Source organism: Martes martes (assembly GCF_963455335.1).
Source record: "Martes martes genome assembly, chromosome: 2".
NCBI classification, from domain to species: domain Eukaryota; kingdom Metazoa; phylum Chordata; class Mammalia; order Carnivora; family Mustelidae; genus Martes; species Martes martes.
Window position 1 is genome coordinate 95,551,476 of NC_137889.1, and position 12,230 is coordinate 95,563,705.

General features: G+C 34.9%; 1 protein-coding gene across 1 annotated transcript in view; it reads left to right on the forward strand.

Annotated features, from left to right (window-relative positions):
• The window catches only part of SMARCAD1 (SNF2 related chromatin remodeling ATPase with DExD box 1), a 77,566-nt gene that overhangs the window by 1,917 nt on the left and 63,419 nt on the right, over positions 1–12,230 (forward strand). The window lies entirely within an intron of this gene.

The window sequence follows — 12,230 nt, forward strand, 5'->3', positions numbered from 1 at the left end:
TAGCTTTTATGCTGATGTGGCCCTGACACGATTGGTAATAAGTATGCCGTTATTGTTGGTGTCTTATTTTTTGCTAGTCTTATATTTAATTGTACCAGTGATGACAGACTCCGTACACATTATCATTTGAATGACATTTAAAAATCTTTGGGTGTAATTGGAACATGCTGGAATGATTTGCTAGGTTGAATTGTGTGGTAATGGGGAGTCATAATTTTGAAAGGCTTTGTTGTATAAAAGGTTCTGAACTCATCCAGATTCTGTGGGGAACCACTGAAGCTTAGGAGTGCTGTCTCTTTGTTCATTCTTTGAATAGGTGTTTACTTTGCATAACATGCTGTAGTTAATGTGTAGATATCCAGGTACTTTAATATTCTAATAATAAACATTAATCTGTGTCTTATGTAGTTATAGAGGGCTGGGAAGGCAAGCATGTAGGCATGGATTTTGAATCCTTAGAAGTCTCTACTGCTTCATTTCAGTTAAATGGGATATTGGACAAATTACTTAAAATCTGAGATTAACATTTTTTCATCTTTAGGATAAAAAGCACTTTGTAAACTGGAACACTGTGGAATATTTAATTTATCATTATAAATAATGTGAAATTCTTAATTGTCTCTTCTAATCAGAAGATGCTGCTGTACTTTTTTTTTCCCCCGTTTAAGGAGATTTCATTCATCTTTATTGTGATTTTTTTTTCCTCATGTAAATTCCTCTTATAAACTGAGGTTACCTTTAGGACTCACATGATTAGTCTTAATAACATTGGGAAATACGAAAATTAAGTTTGTTCTGGAAATGGTGAGAATTCATCCTACTAGGAATAGAAAGCTCCAAGAAAAGATGATTGTAGTTGCTATTGTAAAATTGAGAGAATCTTGAAACTGAAGGCTAGGTTTTGGTTTTACATTGTAGTTACAAGAGATCCGTTAAAGCCTTCACAGATAGAAGGGTAAAATGATGAAAGTTGTTTTGTTAAAAAAAAAATCAGTCTAGCAGTCCTAAGTACCATACTTTGTTAGAAGGTAAGTTTTGAAGGGAGATAATTCATTTTGGAAATAGAAATAACAGTAGGAGTGGAGAAGAAAGAGAGATGAGAGATTTCAAAGAAAGAAAGGGCAAAGTTTTAGAACCAAATCTATGGGAAGAATGAGATAAATAAGAATTTTAGTTCAGGGTCACCTGGGTGGCTCAGTCGGTTAAAGATCTGCCTTCTGCTTAGGTCATGATCCCAGGGTCCAGGGATCTATTCCCACGTTGGGTTCTCTGCTCAGCAGGAAGCCTGCTTCTCCCTCTCCCACTGCCCCTGCTTGTGTGCGTGTATGTGCGCTCTTGCTCTTTCTCTCTGTCAAATAAATGAAATCTTAAAAAAATCTAAGAAAATGGTAGTTTTGTACATCAGAATAGGTGTAAAGTACCCATTCTAACTCATTGGGCATGCCTTTAAAAATTCAAATAAAAAATGTCCTGTCCCCAATTTAGCATGTTGGACGAGACCTAAAGCAACTTAACATAGAGGTGGGGAATTCTCAGTTGAGTGTTGGAGCTTGAGCCTGTATACAGGATGAAATACTGAAGCTGGTTTAGGCTCCTGACTAGAGATTAGGGAATCATTGGTGGGATATGGTTTTTTACCTTATTTCCTTTATCATCATATGCTAACTTCTTATTTTGCGGTTGTGTGTAATGCTATATTTGCTTATTTACAATAGAGTGTTAGGGTCTAAATCAGGTCTAAATTACCTATTTCTTAAATCAATGAAATTTATTTCAATATATCAATGAAATTTTTAGCTAGCTCTTTTAATTTTACCAATATGAATTAAGATTTTATTTCCTACCACTCTCTCAGCTACTGTGCCACAGCCACACCTTTTCTTAAATATGCCAAGGATAGTGCAGTCTTTCCTTCTTCCTCTTTGCTCTTCTTCGTCCAAGACCCTGCCTGCTGATAAGTGCATATGACTCTGGGCTTAGTGATGAATTACTGTCTTTAGAAGCCCTTCCCCTGATCACACTCTCTGAAATAGCAATACCTCCCCCCGCCCTCAGCTTTACTCTTCTGTGTTTTTCTGTGTAGTATTTATTTCTACCTAACATGGTTCTATATATTTGTGTCTCCCTTATTAGAATATAAGATGCATGTGAGCAGAGACTTTTTCCTGTTCACCATTGCTTAGAGCAGTGACTGGTGCATAGTAAGCTCTTAGTAAATATGTATTGAAGGAGGGAGTATTGGGTGATAAGTGGGCAATACTAGTACTTTGTACAAATTTTTAGAAGTATCCTTCCTCTTTATGATCTTGAAACAGCCCCATAGCCATCAGGCTTCTTCACCCATGCTAACTTGAAACTGCTTTTGATGCAAGATAGTCTTCCTTCACCCAGCCTTTGGATATGAGGGCATACACTTAACTTGTGGGCACCTCTCTCTCCCGTGTTTATTTTGCCCTCATGGTGTCACATTATTAATGGTTATTGCTTGCTTACACATTTTTTTCTTTTGACCTTTTTGAGAGCACAGTGGGTTTCAAGGGAATAAAATAAAGGCACATGAGTCAGAGAGGAGAAAACTTACTATGTTTTATGCATAAAGAGTAAAAATAAGAGCAAAGCTTGATCCTCAAGGAACACCAGGAGGAAGGGACATATAAGTATATATAGTAAAATAGTACAGTGTAATAACTCAGGAAAATATTAAGCAGTGTAGAATCACAATCTAACTCAGAAATCATTATCTTTTCCTGGAGAGGGTCAGGAAAAGTCACAGAGAGGTAACTTTGAGTGAACCCTAAACAATGAATCAGTGCTTTTTTTGTGAACAGGTCAAGAAAATATACATTGTTTAGGAGAGTGATACGTCAGTGAGAAGGGAGGTTATCTGTGGAAGAGGTGGTTTAGGGAGGTATAGATGAAACTGAGAAGATAGACGTGTAAACTGCTGGGTTGTAAGGGGCCTTTATATGCTAGGCCAGGAAGGATGGACTTTTTTTGGTACACAGAAGAGAGCATTTCAGTGTGGGAAGACCGTTGATGAAGCTGTTGAATTAATTGAAGCCTAAACGTAGGAAAATGATAGTAGGATAAAGGAGACATTTTAGAGAAGTTTTATATTTCAGTATTTGATGGTATTTGGTGATTAGTTAAATGTAGAGGGTTTAAAGTAACTCATATTTCTTGCTTAGACAGCTGGGTGATGGGCACCATTAACTGAATTAGGCAGTGCATTTAGGAGAAAGATACTTAAACATGTTGAGTTCAGGTCACCTGTTTCAGAAATGAGGTCTAGTGGAGGATTGAACATTAGATTTGTAGCTCAAAGATGGTTGGAACCTTCCAAATCAACTTTGGAAGGATCATCATTGTGGCAGTTAACAAAAAATATCCCCAAGCAAGGCATATAGTGAAATTCAGCATCTAGTGGTGAACAAATGAAGACAGACCAATGAAGATAATAAAGGATAACTTGAATAGTCATATAAAATGATGGTACTCTGAAAGCTAAAGAAAGACAAGTTTCCAGTTTTGTGTATAGTGAACACTATCAGATACTGTAGATAAAGTCAACTTGGATGTGGACTGATGAGAGACCCCTTTCCTTGGAAATTAAATGTTATTGTTGACCTTTAACAGACAGTTTCAGTAGAAAGGTGGGGAAGTGAAGGCTAGTCTTTAAAGATGTTTCAGGAGTATTGAAAATTCAGCATATTTATTGGCCCAGGGGAAGAAGCCAGTGGAGAGGGAAAGGATGAAGGGAGGAGAGGTATCTGAAGACAGGCATCTAGGGCATGGGAACAGATGCACAGCTAGACTATTTAATGTTGCAAAGAAATAGAGACACATTTTACCTGGGGAGAAAAAGTGATAAAAGTGAATGGGTTAATCAGTTATTTTGTGGTTGGAATGGAGGAGAGTTTTAGTAAATTCTTGATTAGTTTCTTTCGCTAGTGAAATACATTCAGTATCCTAAAATGATTACCATTTCAGTGTGGTGGTCATGTGGAAAGTAACAGCTGTTAATAAGAAAATTTTAAAATTATTCCAGTTAATCAAAAAGGTTGTTCCAGTTAATTAAAAAAAAAAAAAAAGAAAGAAAGAAAGCTTTCCAGAGAGCACTGTTCTGTCATACAGGTTGTGTGATCTCAGGTAAGACATTAACATTTTTGGACTTCATTTCCTTTGCCTAGATGTTCTCTGAAGTCCCTGCAAGCAGTAAAATGGGTATGATCTTTTGAATAATGGAGCCAGATGTATCATTTTAGCATCATGATTCTGTAACCATTGGGTGATACTCAGGGTATTTTTTTAAGTGTGTGTGGCCAAAATACGAATCATCCCTATATCTTTGGATAGTTACTGTGGTTTCTTAATGTCTGCAAGTGTTAGTTGACAAGCAGTACTTGGTAGAAGGCTAAGTGCTAAATAATTCTAATAGAAGAAAGTACAATGAGTACTTACATTTAAGTAAAAATCTTCAGTACATTTGAAGTGTATACTTTTTTTTTTTAAGATTTTATTATTTGACAAACAGAAATCACAAGTAGGCAGAGAGGCAGGCAGAGAGAGAGAGGGAGAAGCAGGCTCCTTGCTGAGCAGAGAACCCAAGGTGGGGTTGATCCCAGGACCCTGAGCTGATGACCTGAGCCAAAGGCAGAGGTTTAACCCACTGAGGCACCCAGGCACCCCTGAAGTGCATACTATTATCTGTGTTTTCCCTTCTCCACCTTTTTACTCTCCATGCTTAGCTATTTTCTTCAAAATAAAATGTTACATGTAAAATATGCAGTATTGTATAATGAAGAATATTCTATAGTCTTTTTTTTTGGTGTTTATATTCATATTTTTTTCTGCCTGAATCTATTTATATTATATATATAATATTTACTTATGCTTACCTCTTTTTTTAAATGACTACGGTGTCTTATATAGCTATAATTCATGTAGTTTTCTTAATGTGCGTCTGTTGGTTGGGTTTTTCTTCATTTTTTTTTTTTTTTTGCTGTCTTAAGAAGGCTGTAGTGACCATCCTTTTACACAGATTTTTTAGCTTGTGTACAATCTGAAGAAAAATTATTGGAAATGGAATTGTCAGATTAGAGTGAATATTAGTAATGTTTTAGTAATTTGCAAGTTACCATACACAGTTTTACCACTTTGCGCCAGACTACAGCTTGGTGTTTAGATGTCTACTTTTTCATACTAGGCTAAAATATTACAAACCATTTTTATCTTTACCAGGGAATTTAATTGCTTTGCTTTTATTCTTTAAGGTTAATTGTGTTTTTGTAAAGGTATTAGTCTTCTGGACTTTTTCTGTGTTCCATTTTCTTTTTTTCTGATAAATGATTTGTAAGTTTTTTACTCTTTTTATTCCTTGTTTGTCACTGAGAAATTTTACATTTTCATGTGGTCAGTTTGTTCATTCATTTCCTTGATGGCTTCTAGGATTTAGGTCTTGATCAGACAGGCATTCCTTAATATCACATTATAAATATTTTCATGTGTATTTTATTCTAGCACATCTATGTTAATTTTATTTTTAATTGTAAAATATACATAACATAAAATTTACCATGTTAACTATTAAGTATACAAATCCTGACAGTGTTAGGTACATTCACATTATTGTTCAGTTGATCTTCAGAACTCCTTTTATCTTGCAGAAATGAAACTGTACCCATTAAACACTTCCCTCCTATCCCCAGCCTGTGGTAACCATAACCACCCTTGTACTTTCTGTCTCTGAATTTGACTACTCTAGGTACATCATAAAAGTGGAGTCATACAGGATTTGTCTTTCTGTAACGGGTTTCCCTTTGCATAAGGTCTTTAAGATTCATTCATGTTGTAGCATGTATCAGAATTTCCTTTTTAAGGCTGAAAGCATTCTATTGTATGTATATACTGCATTTTGTTTATCCCTTCATCTGTGGATGGATACTTGGGTTGCTTCTACCTTTTGGTTATTATGGCTATTACTGCCATGAAATGTGTGTACTAGTACCTCTTTGGGACCTTGCTGTCACTTCTTTAGGGTATATACCTGGAAATGGAATTGATAGATCATATAAGAAATCATCACATGTTTTCCATTAATACCTGAACCATTTTACTTTTCCACAAGCAGTGCACAAGGGTTCCAGTTTCTCCACATCCTTGCTAACACTTGTTACCTTCTTTTTTGTTTTTTTGTTCGATCGTCTTGATAGGCAAACTAATGGATCTGAGTCAGGTTTTGTGTTACTAGCCAAACTAATGGTATGAGTTAGGTTTTGTGTTGATTTTTATTTTACTTTTAAATCTCATCTAGAATTTATATTATAAAGACTAAAGAAAGGATGGTACAGACATCAATATAGTCTAAATTCTCATGTATATTTGCATCTTATAGGCCATTAATCTACTTCTTTAGTTTTATATTTGTTTACCCATTATTTTAACTCTTGTAGTTTTAAGGTGTTGTTTTTTTTCTTCTTCTTTGACTGGAAAGTTCAAAGAAGTGGTTTCTATGGCTTCTTTTTTTCTTAAATTTCCAAGTGGCTGAAATTTTGCTTCAGTGTTTTTATTAACATTTGCTCCTAATTATACTCTTTTACAACTGGAGAATGTGGTCTACAGTATTTCTGTTTTGGTTAATCTACTGAAATTTTCTTTGTGGCCTAATTTGCCATTAATTTTGCAAAAGTACTAAGACTACTTAAAAAGGTGATATTATCTAAGTATAGATTAATTATATACCAAATAACATATGAACTTTATATAATTTTATTCAAACTTTAGATGACAAATATTGTGTCAAAGTCAGTTTCTTGGATCTTGACTAATTACATGCAACTGTTTTTTAATGGAGTAGAATAAATAGAAAATTATCAAATATCACCGATAGCCTCTGAAACTTTTATTTCAGTTACATATATTTAATAATCATGTTTTGGGTCACAATCTAAAAAGGGTCTCTTACAGTGGGTCCCAATCAAAAATGTTTGGAAAGCATTATTGTAGGTTTTATTATTTTTGTGCAGTCTGTTAAGAGCTTGGAGAAGAGAGTTAAAGCCTTATATTTGTCTCTTGACTTTTTGCCTTATGTATCCTGCAGCGTTTACGTCTTTCTTCATTAGTATGCAGTTAAGATATATGTTAGTTATGTTTTTTGTTATAGATCTAAATTCGCTTATTTAAAAAAGTGTCTTTCGGGTTAGATGCTTTTGTTTGTCCAGTAACAATAGCATGGCTTTGTTTTTCTTTACATTTTTCCCATTTATCTTTTCTTTTGGCTTATGCCTGAGATGTTTCTTCTCTTATTTCATCTTAGAATGATGTCAGAAACTACTCTTCAGTCTTGTATTTATTATTGTGTTTTGTCTTTTTTAGAGCTTGCACCAGAGAAATAGTTTGATTTATCTTTTAGGAGATGTTTATGTATTTCTCTTTTATTATGACACTGAAATTAAGGCTGCTCAGATTTTACCATCTATTATTTTGGTTACATTTTAAAATGGTAAATCAGGGGCACCTGGATGGCTCAGTGGGTTAAAGCGTCTGCCTTCTGCTCGGGTCATGATCCCAGGGTCCTGGGATCGAGCCCCACATTGGGCTCTCTGCTGGAGAGGGAGCCTGCTTCCTCCTCTCTCTCTGCCTGCTTCTCTGCCTACTTGTACTCTCTGTCTGTCAAATAAATAAATAAAATCTTTAAAAATAAATAAATAAATAAATAAATAAATAAAATAAAATGGTAAATCAGTGATGTGTTTTACTTGGTATTCAAAGGAATTGCCTTGAAAGTTAGTTGCCATGTTAAAGAATTGAACCATGTAGAGCAACACAACTAGACGATCAGAAGTGGCACAGTTTTCTAAGTCTTCAGGACAGATATAAAGGTTTATGTATTTGTCATTCTGCTTTGGAAGATAACTTCTATTTATGGGCTATCAAATTAATTTGGACTACTACAGTGTGAACTCATAATCTCCTAGTAGTGATTTTTGTTTGTTTTTCAGTGGCCCTTGATCTTGGACCCTTTGGAAAGGTGAAACGAGTGTCAGACTTAAATGCTTCTTTTGTTTTATGGTAGACTTAGATATGAGAATGGGTACAACCACACTGGAAAAATTTGGGGTGTAAGATTGCCTTCTCTTGAGTATACCGTTGGTGTGGAATTTAGTTTGAAAAACTCCCTGGAACCTTGGAGTGTTCTTGTATATGCTAATGATGTAGGTTCCCATTACCTTTTGGTAATGAGAAAATAATCATCTTCTATCTCTAAAATACAATAGATTTCTTTATGATATGTGTATGAAAGGATAGGCTGTTTTCACTCATGTTCCTGTAGCATTTTGTTTATTCCTTTCTCACGGCACAAATCATATTTCATAACAGTTACTTGTTTCGTTAGGGCAAGTTGAACTTAATAATCCCTACCTCCTGGTACAGTGCCTTATGCGCAGAAGGCAGTCAGCAAATGTCAGAATTTAATAGTAGCTGATGCCTTCATGATTGTTTCAGTGTTTCACCATTCTTTCATTTGTATTTTTCTGTTTCCTGTCTTGTGCTGCTGCTTCAAAATGCTTGTTTGGCTTGGGTCAAAAATCATCACTGCATCGTTATGACCATTGCCTCTTAGCTATTTTTGCTTTTGCTTACTTCCAGAAATAGTCCATATAAGCAAATCTAATTCTAAATTATTGACTATATTGGAAAGTTGCTATTTTTATATAAATAAACTCTTACTGTATCCCATCAGTTTTCAAAGTGTGGTATGTGAACCTTTAGGATCCCTAAAGATAAACTACTTTCATAATAATGCTAAGGTAGTACTTGCCTTTTTACTATATTGATGGTACAAAGGCTGTGGTAGGTAAAACTGCTGGTGCCAGGCACCTGGGTGGCTCAGTCAGTTAAGTGGCTGCCTTCGGCTCAGGTCACTATCTGATCCCACCATCTTGGGATCAAGCCCCACATCAGGCTTCTTGCTCAGCAGGCAGCCTGCTTCTCTGCCTGCCATACCCCATGCTTGTGCTTGCTCTCTGTCTCTGTCTCTCTCTCTCTCTCTCTCTCTCACTCTGTCGAATAAATAAATAAAATCTTAAAAAACAAAAACAAAAGAACTGCTAGTGTCTTAGCACAAATCATGGCCAAGACTCCAAACTGTTCTAGTAGTCATTGTCAGTTTCACTTAAGAATTTTTTTTTTTTTTAAGATTTTATTTATTTACTTGACAGACAGAGATCACAAGTGGGCAGAGAGGCAGGCAGAGAGAGAGGGGGAAGCAGGCTCCCCGTTGAACAGAGAGTCCAATGCGGGGCTCGATCCCAGGGATCATGACCTGAGCCGAAGGCAGAGGCTTTAACCCACTGAGCCACCCAGGCACCCCAAGAATGTTTTCGATAAGGCAGTAAAAATTATTAATTTGGGTAAATCTCAACTAAGCAGTAGATGTCTTTTTAATATTCTTGTGAAACAAAATGTGAACCAGCCTTTGTTGTATACTGAAGTGTGTACAGTGGTTATTTCAAGGGAAAGCATTTGAACAGTTGGTTTCAGTTCTGATTTGAACTTGTCATTTTTTCACCAAACGCCGTTTTTACTTAAAAGAATGACTGACAGACTGTAGTTAGGCAGACTTAGGTGTGGACATTTTCTTAAAAATGGACAGTGATACCAAGGAAATAATTGGCAGCATTTACCCTGTTTTCAAAGGGAAGTTCGGATTTTGGACTGTGAGTTTGACAGTCTCGGATATTTCAAGATCAGTGGTGATATTAATAAGTCTGATTTTTTTTTATTTTTTTAATAAGTCTGATTTTTTAAAATAAAATACCATGAAATATGTCAGCATTTGGAAGATCTACATTAATCAGCAAGTGAACCAGTATTTTTCAAATGACCAGTGCACACCATGTTACAAAATAATTCATGGTTTAAAGGTCCATTAAAGTGCAAGATAGACCAGTGGGTTTAAATGTAATAGAACACAAAAGTTTATTCATATGGTTCCAGATTCCATATTGCAACTGACCTTTAAAAAAAACTACCACCTGTCAAATTTGGGTTTAGTATCAAAGAATATCCATAGTATTATAAAAAAAGGTTATGAAAATACTCTTCCTAACTGTGTAACTGTGTGAGGCATGATTTTCTTCATAAACCTAAACAAAAACAGTATATTACAATAGATGAATTGCAGAAGCAGGAGAATTTAGCTGTCTTATATTAAACCAAAGACTTTTACAAATATAAAACAGTGCCACTGTTTTATTAGATCTTCTCATTAGATTCAGAGGAGAGGGATGGAATGAGAGGATATAGTTTTCGTAAAAATATTTGTTACTATGTAAACAGTTTTATAAAGTTTCTCAGTTTCTGCTTTATAATACGATGATATCATAGATACAACCAACATAAGCAACATAAGCAAAAGCTCTTTAGGGTGTTCAGTTTTTAAGAATGCAAAGGGTTCTGAGTTTGAGAAATGCTGTTGTATTGTAACCTTCCTTTATCCTCCATATTGTCAAACTACTTCCTCTGTTAGTCACTTACCAGTTGGGCTATGGGGATGTCACTTGGTTCAGAGTTGTGTACATGTTTAAGGTATATTTTAGGTAGAGATATATAGGCATATATAATATATATTATATATAATATAAGATATATGTATAATACAGAATACAAAACATTATATAATATACAAAATAATACATTAAATGCAAACAGTATATATATGTAATGTATATAAATTGATGGTGTATATTATATTACCAGTAAAAGCTTTGAGTAATTGAGTACATGATGGAGAGTATGCCAAACTTCTTAATTTTTTTCCTGTCTCATTAACTAAGCACATTAAGTTTGCATTTTAAAAATTGGTATGTCTTTATTGTATATTTTGTATTATCTGTATAAAATAAGAGGAAAAAAATGAGAGAAAATCAAAGATGAATATGTAATCAAGTTCAAGAAACTCTAGTTCTAATGTTCATTAACACATCTTTTAGGACTCCTCCAGGCATTTAGGCATTTAAGTAGCTAACTTTAAAAAGATTATTGTTCAAAAATAAATAAATAAAAATAAAAGTTTATTGTTCATTTTGAATAAAGAGACTTTGAAGAAAAGCAGACAGTCCACATCATTTTGCCTTAGCCCTTAGAAAATAGGACACTAGTTAACATGTTTAAATGATACACAGTAGCTTTAGGTGAGATTTTGCTACAGTGAACATCTAGTTTTGAATTTTATGTATGCTTTGTGATGTATCAGGAACACTTTGTAAAAGCAAAAACCATATTACCCTCATACTTACTTTATAGGAGTTGGACTGTAATCTCGTTATTCACATAACTATCCAGAATTTGTAAGTATCGTCATGTTTATGGCAGTTAATAGAGCTGTGATTTGTTCCAGTGCAGAATTCTTCATCCAGGTTCTTCACTCAACATTTATAGAATTTTCTTTTGGAAAAAATGTGATTTTTTTTTTTTTTGGTAGTGTTTAAGTAGTGTTGATAGGACTTGTTTGTAGGAAGAAATAACAGTTTTAGTGCCCTCCAGGTGAATAGTAGTTATGTAGGCCATGGTTAATCTTAATTACAAATAAGGCTCAAGAGCTTCATTATAGTGATTGCTATCATTTTGTGACAGGTATTGGGGATGGTCTACGAGTTTTAGAGTATGAGGATTTAGACCTTTACACATGGATTTCAAATTTGTTACCGCCTATCCCACATGACTTTGGACAAGTTGCTTTCTCTAAACCTAGTTTATCTATAAACTGGCCATATAATGTGTACCCTCAGGATTATTGTGAGGATTAAAAATGTGCATCACTTGAGGACTTGATTCTGACTTAGAAAGTAGTTAATGGAAGTGATAATTTTTTACACTGACACCTTTGAACTAAAGATTCATTTGGTCATTGCTTTTTATTTTTTTATTTTTAAAGATTTCATTTATTTATTTGACAGATAGAGATCACAAGTAGGCAGAGAGGCAAGCAGAGAGAGAGAGGGGGAAGCAGGCTCCCTGCTGAGCAGCCCCATGTGGGGCTCGATCCCTGGACCCTGGGATCATGACCCAAGCCGAAGGCAGAGGCTTTAACCCACTGAGCCACCCAGATGCCCCTGGTCATTGCTCTTTAAAATACATTCATTAGACCAAGGCATTGACTACTTTAATATGAATTTCTTAAATGTGATCTTTTCATTCTCACGTATGTAAGGGAGAATGGTGGTTTT